The sequence below is a fragment of the Otolemur garnettii genome, unplaced genomic scaffold (genome assembly GCF_000181295.1).
Source record: "Otolemur garnettii isolate 467f Iridium unplaced genomic scaffold, OtoGar3 scaffold00048, whole genome shotgun sequence".
Taxonomy (NCBI): Eukaryota; Metazoa; Chordata; class Mammalia; order Primates; family Galagidae; genus Otolemur; species Otolemur garnettii.
The window spans coordinates 8,315,385-8,325,832 of NW_003852443.1; the positions used below are offsets into that span (position 1 = coordinate 8,315,385).

The following is a 10,448-nucleotide window of genomic DNA, read 5'->3' on the forward strand; positions in this document are numbered from 1 at the left end:
GAGGGCAGACAAGTTTATTACCCAGCACTTAATATGGTGTCTGGCCCATGCTAGGGGTTCAATAGATGCTAGCTGTGTGAAAAAGAAAGGCCCTTGATGTGCCCATGTCACCTTCACATTAGGCCCACAGACAACGGTCTCCTCTCTGTGAAAGAGATCAGACTGGTTCAGTAAGAAATAAACGGACGCAAAGTTCATGCATGAAAAGGCAGAAGTCTGCCAAAATGACAGGCTACCACTTTGAGTAGCTAAGATGTACATCATTATCCGTTATCCCTAAAATTAATTTTAGTTTATTGTCTTAACCAAAGCTGCTGTGCCCATTCTAGATTTCAAATCATTAAACATTTTACATCTTTTCAGGGAATGTAAGCACTGGGTAGCTCAAGCAAAGAATATAGAGGATCAGCCCTAAATAGCAGATGCCATAGGTGCCTTTACTACCAGCAAGATGTTCTCCAAATCACTATGCCAGGAAAAGGGAATTAAAGGCTATGTTCTGTTGAAGAAAACTGTATAGCCACCAATTATTACACCAGCTGATAGGAAATCAATAAGAAAAAAAGTTAGAGATAATGAAAAGGTGTCAAGAAACATAAGCAAAGTTAGAAGATAATTTTAGAATGTAAGCAAATACTGAAAACCTATCTCAATAGTTACAAAATAAATAACGGGCTAAAATAATATTGAATCCAAATGATACTATAACTTCTTATAGAATAGCCTGAGAATAAAAGCCTTCTCTCCTTATGCTCACAGAAAAGCACAGCAACCCTTTATGATAAGGAACAGAACCTTACAGGTTGCAACCCTTTATCTTTTCCAAGGGTGTCTACGTGAGAGAATACAGATACACCTGCATTACCCTGACACGTTTATGCGGAACAGGATGAAAGTGCCATTATCCCTAAAGGTTCTACTCCCTCAGTCATATCTTGTTCCCTGCGTCCATGCAGGGTGGCTGTTACTACCTGCATTTTAGAAGTGCAGTAACTGAGAATCAGAGGTTCCCCCACCAAAATGACAAATGACCAGTAAGCTGTCAAGTGGGACTTCCTTCCCAGCCCTGTGATTTAGTATCAGCACGCTCTCAACTCCACAAGCCCTACCTCCCTATCAGAGCTGAAACATCTTCTTAGTACCTTAACTCAGGTATTAATTACCTCATTTACATTAGTAAATAGTAAATAATACAAATGAATTGTGTGTAATATTCCCTCTCATGTTCATTTCCAAACTCACAGGGATACACCTTTAGAGGATTGTACTCACACTTCCAAGCGACTGTCCTCACTGCTCACCAACTGCAAGCCCAGGATTTCAAATGTGAGTTGGATTTCTATTACTGTGTACTTTCCATAGCAGCTTTCTATTTCTTTTAATTATAGTCAAACATCTTTGCTTCTTTCCTCCTCTTCTTTTCTTTCTTTTTTTTTTTTAATTAAATCATAGCTGTGTACATTAATGCAGTCATGGGGTACAGTGTGCTTGTTTTATATACAATTTGAAATATTTTCACCAAACTGGTTAACATAGCCTTCATGGCATTTTCTTAGTTATTGTGTTGAGACATTTATATTCTGCATTTAGAAAGATTCACATGTACCCTTCCTCCTCTTCTTTTCTAGGATTATAAACCCTGGATTCTTCTCATTATGTATTTTCATTTTATTTGATTCATTTTTAATTTTTTTTTTTTTTGAGACAGGATCCTAATCTCTTGCCAGGCCAGACTGCAGAGTTGCTCACTACAACCTAAAATTCCTGGGTTAAAGTGATCCTCCTGCCTCAGCCTCTCTAGTAGCAGGCACCACAGGTGTGCACCACCACACGAGGTTAATTTTTTCTTGCTTTTGCTCAGGCTGGTCTTGAACTCCTGGTCTCAAGCAGTCCTCCTGCCGTGGCCTCCTAAAGTGCCAGGATTACAGGTATGAGCAACCGTACCTGGCCCGGGGGCATTTTAAAGTCCATTCTTTCCTTTTAGTTTTCTCCAAGGTTGAGAAATGTCATCTCTACCAGCTGCCTCCTAACAAGGGGCACGGCCGTGGATCTCTGGCTTTGAGTTCGTTAGACTTACTTTATAAACACTGGCTGCAAAATTTCCCATGGCTCCTTCCACTTCTGGTCCTATCATTTCCTCAGTTACAGACAACCCTCCTCTTCTCAGTATGGCCACTTCCTGCTCATCCTTCCTGCAAATTTCTTCTGTGAACTCTCTACAACTCATGCCTATACACCAGGACTGTTTCCTCATCCTTCAACTAATATCTTGTGGATCTTTTGATATAGAGGCCTGTTGTCTTATGACAAATCTATTGTCCATATTTTCTTTTTCCTTAGAACTTCAAAATTAGCATCACTGGTCCACATGTCTCTCTCTCTCTCTCTTTTTATATAGTAGTTCCCCTTATACACAGTTTTAGTAACCCTCAGCCAACCATGATCGGAAAATAGGTGCATATAATACATTATTTTGAAAGAGAGAGACTACATTCAACTTTTATTACAGTATATTGTTATAATCATTCTACAGGATGTCCCAAAGGTTGCCCACAAAGTTGCCACACATAGGGAGAATGAGAAATGGTAGCTAAATATACCTTTACTTACAAAACATCATTACAAACATTTACAAAGATGTGGCCAACACCTACAGAATATTTTGTAAATATTCTGTAAAATTTTGTAATGTATTTTATTGTTTGTTATAGTTATTAATCTCTTACCGTGCCCACTTTAGAAATTAAACTTTTACAGGAATATATATACATACATATAAAAAAAAAAAATATATAGAGGGTGGGACAATATCCGCAGTCAAAAAAACACACGGAAAACATGCTCCGCGCAGAGGGGGGGCAACAAAAAAATGATCACCAACGAACAACCCACCAACCAACCACTACGACATCACTAATAACAAATTACCACCAACGAGCCCCCCCCCACAACACCATCCTGCTGCACCAACCAAAAAACAACCACCAAAAAAAGTATGATCAGCAGCATCCTCTTCTTTTTTTTTAAAAAAAGAAAAGGGGAATTCAAAAAAAAAAAGGAAGGAAAATGCCCGCCTGGTTCCCCGGCCTGGAAAAGTTAATATTACCATTTTGGAATATAATTTGGCAATACCTAGTACGTTGAATAGTCACATACCCTACAAACCAGCAATTTTTTTCCCTTGGCATTTACCCCTGAGAAACACTTGCACATATGAAACATGAATAATAAAACAACAGCGTTTCCAATATTTAAAAAAATAAAGAACAATACATAAATGGTCACAGGCAGAATAGAGAAACATAGTGTGTTATAGGACACATAATATTGTACTATAGTAAAAATTAATGAACTACATCTGCATAAATATTAACACAAATGAAGCCCAGAGAGAAATTGTTGAGGGAAAGAAAAAAGTCTCAGAAGTAAAAGCATTGTTCAAGAGAGACCCTTTCACCCCAAAAAAGAATAAATAAAAAGATAATAAAAAGATTTTTAAAAACTTTTTTAAAAGTATAATTATTACTTAACTTTGGCAGTAAAAAAAGGAAAAAACCCTCCTTTTTGAGAATTTATACCTTATCTTTCCAAACTACATCTTCCCCCTAGTCCAACAGTTTCTGCGAATAAAGTCACATGAAACTTTTTATCTACTTACACAAGTTACCTAATTCTGTATCTGCAGTAGTAACACAAACCTCCAACTACAAACGTTTCCTCTTGGAAGGAATTTACCCTTCTCCGTGAAGTAAAATTAACATAAGATTAAAGTAATCTAGAAATTAGAAAACTTAGACTTACGCAATCCTGTAAAGTTCAACAGAACTGCATCATACTGAAGGCATTTGATAAATCATCATAATGTGAAACAAATATCCCCAAAGTAATCCATCCACTGGATGTATAATTGAGTTATCAACATCACAACTAGAAATACAAGCAAAAACAAGATTTCTAGGCTTTCTAAAAGCAAAGTTTGTAATTTGAAAATATTTTGCTTTTACTTTGAGAAAAAATTATTTTTAATAGGAATAATATTCTGCCAATCAATGCCTCCCTTGTAACCCAGTGAGGGCTCTCCGTACTCTCTGTAGGTGATTACAGCTGAGTTAGACTGCAGCTTCCCTTCGACCTTGGGAACCCCGCTCTCTCGCAGAGTTACTGCGAAGTCTTGGGTTTCATTTATTATTAGTCTTTGTATCTGCAATGCTGTAACATTGGATAGGAATATCAACATTGTGAGCTTGCAGTACCCAAAACTGTAGAAATGCTTCCCAAAAAACAAAGTGGGGGGAGGAAAGAAGGAAAACAAAACAAAACAAGAGGAAGACAAAGTTAATGGTATTAAGATGAGAAATGTCTTAATTGTACCCGGGAAGACTACATTTATTAATCATCTGTGATATATACAATTACCATTAACACGCAAGTTTTAGATATCCAAGAAAAATTATTGTTATTCTGAAAATAACCATAACTGATATAATATAAAATTAGCCCAGCAACGTTAATTCTTATAGAGAAAAATCCTTATAGGAGGACTTTGTGTCCGGAAGAGAGTAATCATCCGGCGACCCAGTGGGTTCACCTAGTTTCGTGTCATTGGCTTCACGTCCATTATGTAATGCTTTCCCCAGCTTTAGGTCTCTATGTTTAACCAACCGTTCAGGTATATCACAAAATTGCCACAAAATCAGAATCTGGCTATAACTTTCAAAAAACAGCTTAAAAGGTGTCTTGCAGATGTGTCTAGATACAGTACAGGCTTTAAAAAAAAAAAATCTGCTGGTGTCATTACTTCTTTCCGGCTTCCTCCTCAGGTCGCCTATCCCCTCCTCCCCCAGCATCACCGGCGACACGATCTGCGGGCAGCTCCCGGCTTGCTGCAGGGGAAGCACGTCTTGACTGCAATGCAAACCCTGTCCCGGTCTGAACCGGGGAAGGCGGACTCGGCCCTGGCGGGGAGTGTGGACCAAGGCTGCAGGGAGGGTTGCAGGGGCGCCAGCAGGGGGTGAGCGGGGGTGCCCCGCGAGGGCAGTCCGCAGTGCACGCGCACAATAAAACCCAATGCACAACTTCCCAGCCGCTGCTCTCTGCTCCTCGGATTCCCTGAAAGGTGCGGCGTAGGCGTCAGCCAGCGCGGGCGCGGGCGCTCTCACCCGCGCGGGTTCGATTTTCCGCTGACAATTACATCAGTCCTTCTTCTCCCGGCCCCAGCTTCCATCCCCAGCCAGCCCGCGGGAAGAAGGGGCGCGGGGCTGTGCCGGGGAACGTGGGCGCAAGTGCCAGGCGGCCGGAATTCCCCGGCCCCGAGCGGGAGGGCGGGCGGTGGGGGGAGGACGGTGACACAGACGCCCCCTCCCACCCAGCCGCGGGAACGGACTGACACCGCCGCCCCACTTCCCGGGCGCCTGGGTGATCCTACCCACAGAGCCTCCAGGGACCAAAGGTGCCTTCGGGGTCTCGAGCTGCGGCCGCCCACCCCTGCGTCCCTCCGGGTCCTTGGCCCGGCGGACCCGCACAATGCCCCCGGGCCGCGGTGCCGGCACCCGGTGTCCGCCCGGGCATCCCCTCTGCTGCAGCCTGGACACCTACCTGAAGGGCGAGCAGCGGCGCCGTAGATTCTGCGGCGGCCGCGGCGGGAGGCGGGAGCCGGCGGGGCAGGCAGACAGGCGCGCGGGCTGGCCGAGGAGCAGAGCGCCGGGCGCCGCCTGGGCCGAGCGGCGATCCCCAGCACAGACAGCGGTGGCGGCGGCGGTGCTGCGCCTCCAGTGGGCCGCCGCGCCGCAGCCCCTCCTCTCCACGGGCGGGGCGCGCTGGCGGGCGGGCGGGGCGGGGCGGGGCGGCGCTCTGGGCTCCCGCCCCCGGAGCCCTCTGGTCCTCCCGGCTGGAGTGGACCGGCGTTCCCGCTGCGCGCCCACACTGCCGGGCTACCCTTCCTGCACCGCCCAGCGAGCCGGGGATCCGGCGCACTGCGCCCCGCCAGTCACGCGGGGTCCCACAGCGTGGATTCGCCTCTATGGGAACCCCTGGTGTCCGGAGATCACCCGCAGTGGAAACCCTGACCGACATCAGCGGGCCTGAGCGCCCTAGAAGCGCCCCCGCCTGCGCAATCCAGCGCGGGTGGGCGGGCTGGTCACCAAAGGGTGGCCCCGAGTGGCTCCTGCGCTCGGCCCGGAGCGCAGCGGCGAGGAGCACCGCTGTAGAGCGGAATTAGAAGGGAACTGCTGCCTGGCGGCCTCCCCGCAGCACTGCCAAGCCTCTGTCCCTGCGCGACCTTTTGGGACCGTTGTTCAATAAATGTACACACGGCTGCGTGTGCCCGCTTCCAGTCCCTGATTGTCACTTTCAGGCCGAGAGAAACGACTTGGGTTCTGTGAGAGGAAGGGCCACTTGTTTTAAGTCCCTGGCAAAGCTGAGCAAAGTCAACCCTCACTTCAACCCTACCCACTCCCTTAAACTCATGCTTAAAAACATTAGCGAGTTCACTAACCTAAAGGCAATTTTGCTGTGAAGGAGGAGGTAATTTAAATATTTATACAGACATTTCTTCTGTAAACAGGTGTTTGGGGAAATATTACTATTTCGAGATGGTTATGACCACCTTCAGAGGGGAAAATCCTGGGAACACTGACTGGAATATTATAGAACAGTGCCGGGGTTTTTCGTGGGCCCTGGGGGCTTGGGTGGGGGGCGGTCTGGATCGATGAGTGGCGGTGGGGAGGGGAGCGTGCCTCCAAAAATTAAAGCTATTGCTACTCACTGAGGTAGCTGTGACTGCATTTCAGTGTTCCCTGCACGGATTTAATATGAAACACAGTCACCTATATGCATTCATTCCCACATGCACTTTCTCTTGAAACTCCAATCTCACTTTCTGGATTAACTGCTTACATTTTGACCAGCAGTGTCCTTCTATAGTCTTGTCACGCACTAGTGGATTCTGGACCCTGTGACTTACAGCAGCTTCATGATAACTCACTCCCTGTGAAGATAGGCTCCTCCAGGGAACACCTGGGATACTGACCTTCACTGGATCGTATTCCAATTCTGAGTTCCATTCATAGAAGCTCTACTGAAACGGCTTTCTCACTTAAAGAAAGAAAACAAGCCAAAGCCCAAATATTAAAAATATGCATAAGTGTGACAGGAAATGAGAGTCAGCATACTGAGTCTTAACCTGAAGGTGTTCTCAAAAATGTTGACTGAACCCCTAATAGCAAGAGAACCATAAACTATGGGTGAAGAGGAGGGAATTACCACAATCTAAACCTCATGTTTTATCTTAAGAATATTTGCACACTTTCCACTCTATTTTATAATATGTACGTGTTATTACTTTAAAAATGGTTTTAGGGCCAGGTGCAGTGGCTCATGCCTGTAATCCTAGCAGTCTGGGAGGCCTAGGTGGATGGATTGCTTTAGCTCACCAGTTCAAGACCAGCCTGAGCCAGAGCAAGATCCGTCTCCTAAAAATAGCCAGACACGTGGCAGGTGCCTTTAGTCCCAGCTACTGGGGAGGTTGAGGCAAGAGAATCACTTGTGCCCAATATTTTGAGGTTGCTGTGAACCTATGATGCCACAGCACTCTACGGGAGGGCAACAAAGTGAGACTCTGTTTCAAAAAAAAAAAAAAGGGTTTAAAAAAGGGGGTGGGGCTGGGGAGAGTCTCCTACCTGTCTCACTGATTAATTAGCAAGTAAGATGTAATGGTACTACACCTATCCATCTGGGGAAATATGTGGATTAACAAGGGCTGAATGTACAGAGCTACAGATCAAGGCAGTTTCTTTACTCAAAGCATCATAATATTTTGAAAACTCAGATTGGCACAGATACGTAAATACAAATAACAGGCTTTTCACTGCATTTTGAGATATGGCAGGGTTATTACTCAGAAAAGTGCCAGAGAGCAATGTTTTCATTAATGTATTTTCTTGCTGAGAGTTTAAGTCACAAGTCATCTGTTGACTAAAAGGATCTCTGCTCTCCTGATCCATCCCTTTTGTCTCAGAGAAATACTTGTTCATGGACATTTTCGGTGAAGAAAAAGTATGGTGTTCTTAAAATACTATTAATGCTATAATTCCACCACATACAAATGAACTGAGCCTCACATGAATCATAGCCCCCACCATCGATTCATCTAACTCACAGTCCATTTCCATCGCAATTTTTTAATGGGTACTATTTTAGCTAGAGTTTCTTGGGAAGGCTGAAGTGCTGATGCTTTACCCTAAGATGCAAGCCCAGGGCATCAACAGTGGAGAAAAGGAGAAATGAGACAGAGAAGAATGGGAAACAAATATGTAGTGATATGTTACCAACCTGGCCTATGCTTCCTGAACCTGAAAAGACACAGCCAAGGGCTTGGCCATACAAAGTGTCTCTGATGGGCTCTATGGAAGACATGCCCAAGAATGGTCTATCAAAGAGAGAACCAAAAGAAATTTGCCTGCAAGCTACCTCCTACCTCCTATCTTCTGCAGGTGAAAGTTTACCTGCTGGTCGTTCCTCCAGCTTCCAGGATGAGTTGTCTGACCCCTCTGGCATGCCCTAGGGTACTTGTTCTGGATTGTTGCCTAGCATAATGGCTATACTGGAAACTATGTTTCCTCAAATCCCTTTCCCTAGATGCTATAGGTCTATATTTGTCCAGATGGACAAAAGTTAAGTTGCCCAAGATTAGGAGGCTAAATTGAAGCAGCAACCATGACATTTTGAAAATCATCATTAGAGGTGGCAGGAGACAGATGGCACTTCTTTTTTGGATGGGGAGCCATGATGTCAGCCTAGCCTATAAGCAACCTCAAACTCCTGGGTTTAACCAAATCCTCCTGCCTCAGAATTTTAAGTAGCTGGGACTACAGGTGCCCACCATCATGCCTGGTCAGTTTATCTATTTTTAGTAGAGATAGGTTCTCACTGTTGCTTAGGCTGGTCTCAAACTCCTGAGTTCAAGGGATCCTCCTGCCTTGGCCTCCCGGTGTGCTAGGATTACAAGGGTGAGCCACCATGCCCAACCCCCAAAATACTTTTTTGAGTGCCTGCTATGTATCAGGCATGATTTTAGGTGCTTGAAATATTATGAGTAAGCAAAACAAAGAGCATGCCCTCGTGGAGCTTACATTCTAGAAAAGGAAGAGAGACTGTAAACAATAGACCCAACAAATGTGTAAAGTACACAGTATTGTAGAAACTCCTAGTGATATGGAAAATTTTTAAAGTTGAACATATTAAGAGGGAAGAACGTTACCAAGTTGCAATATCAAATAAGGTGGCGAATCTGGCCCTCACTGAGAAGATGACACTTGAGCAAAGACTTGAAAGAGAGAAAGGAGTGAAGCAGATTTATGGGAATGGGAAGTTCCCATTCCAGTCAAGGGACCAGGCACCACCAAGCATGCGGAGCAGTGAGCAAGCCTGGCGTTGAGGGAGGGGCAAGGAGGACGGAACACCTGAAAGGGATGGCCTGCGGCAGTGAGGCAGTGGGAGCCAGATCACAGGGCCTGCAGGCCGCTGTGAAGACTTCAGCTTTTACTCTGCATGAGAAGGGCGTTGGTCACCAGAGTCCTTAAAAAGAGTGAAATTATTTGACTCAGGTTTTATGAGAGTGACTCTGGCTGCTGTGTGGAGAATAGTCTCAAGGTGGGGTAGGGGCAGGGGGTCATGGCTGTCATTCTGGCAAGTGATAAAGGTGGCTCAGTACCAGGTGGTAGAGTAGGGGTAATAAGAAATGGCAGAACCTCCTTTTCTTGGGGTTGTGCAACTGCCCAATGAGTGCCTAGTGAGGGCAGTACTACTAATGCTACACTACACACCTTTGTCAACTAGAGCTTTGCTTTAACTTGGTGCAATTTTTGGAAAAAAGCAGGATCTCTTTTCAGAAAGAAAGAAGAAAAGAGAGAGGAAAGGAGGAATAAAGAAAGAAGTGGTAGAATTTAACATGCATTTTTAAAGTAAGGTATAGCGGCTCGGCACCTGTGGCTCAAGTGGCTAAGGTGCCAGCCACATACACCTGAGGTAGCGGGTTCGAATCCAGCTCGGGCCCGCCAAAACAACAATGACGGCTGCAACAACAAAAAAAATACCCGGGCGTTGTGGTGGGCACTTGTGGTCCCAGCTACTTCGGAGGCTGAGGCAGGAGACTCGCTTGAGCCCAGGAGTTGGAGGTTGCTGTGAGCTATGATGCTACAGCACTCTACCCAGGGGGATAGCTTGAGGCTCTGTCTCAAAAAAAAGTAAGGTATAGCTGACTGGGGACAGTGGCTCATGCCTGTAATCCTGGCACTCTGGGAGGCCAAGGTAGGTGGATTGCTTGAGCTCAGGAGTTCTAGACCAGCCTGAGCAATAGTGAGACCCCTGTCTCTACTAAAAATATAAAAGCCGAGGCAAGAGGATCGCCTGAGCCCAAGAGCTTGACACTCTCTCAGAGTGAGATGCTGTCT

At 45.4% G+C, this 10,448-nt stretch overlaps 1 non-coding gene across 1 annotated transcript; it reads left to right on the forward strand.

The window, feature by feature from the left end:
• The first annotated feature begins 9,743 nt into the window (after positions 1-9,743).
• On the forward strand, positions 9,744-9,868 carry LOC111725843. The gene has a single exon (XR_002773805.1). It is a non-coding gene; the product is annotated as a U4atac minor spliceosomal RNA (small nuclear RNA).
• Positions 9,869-10,448: the final 580 nt, after the last annotated feature.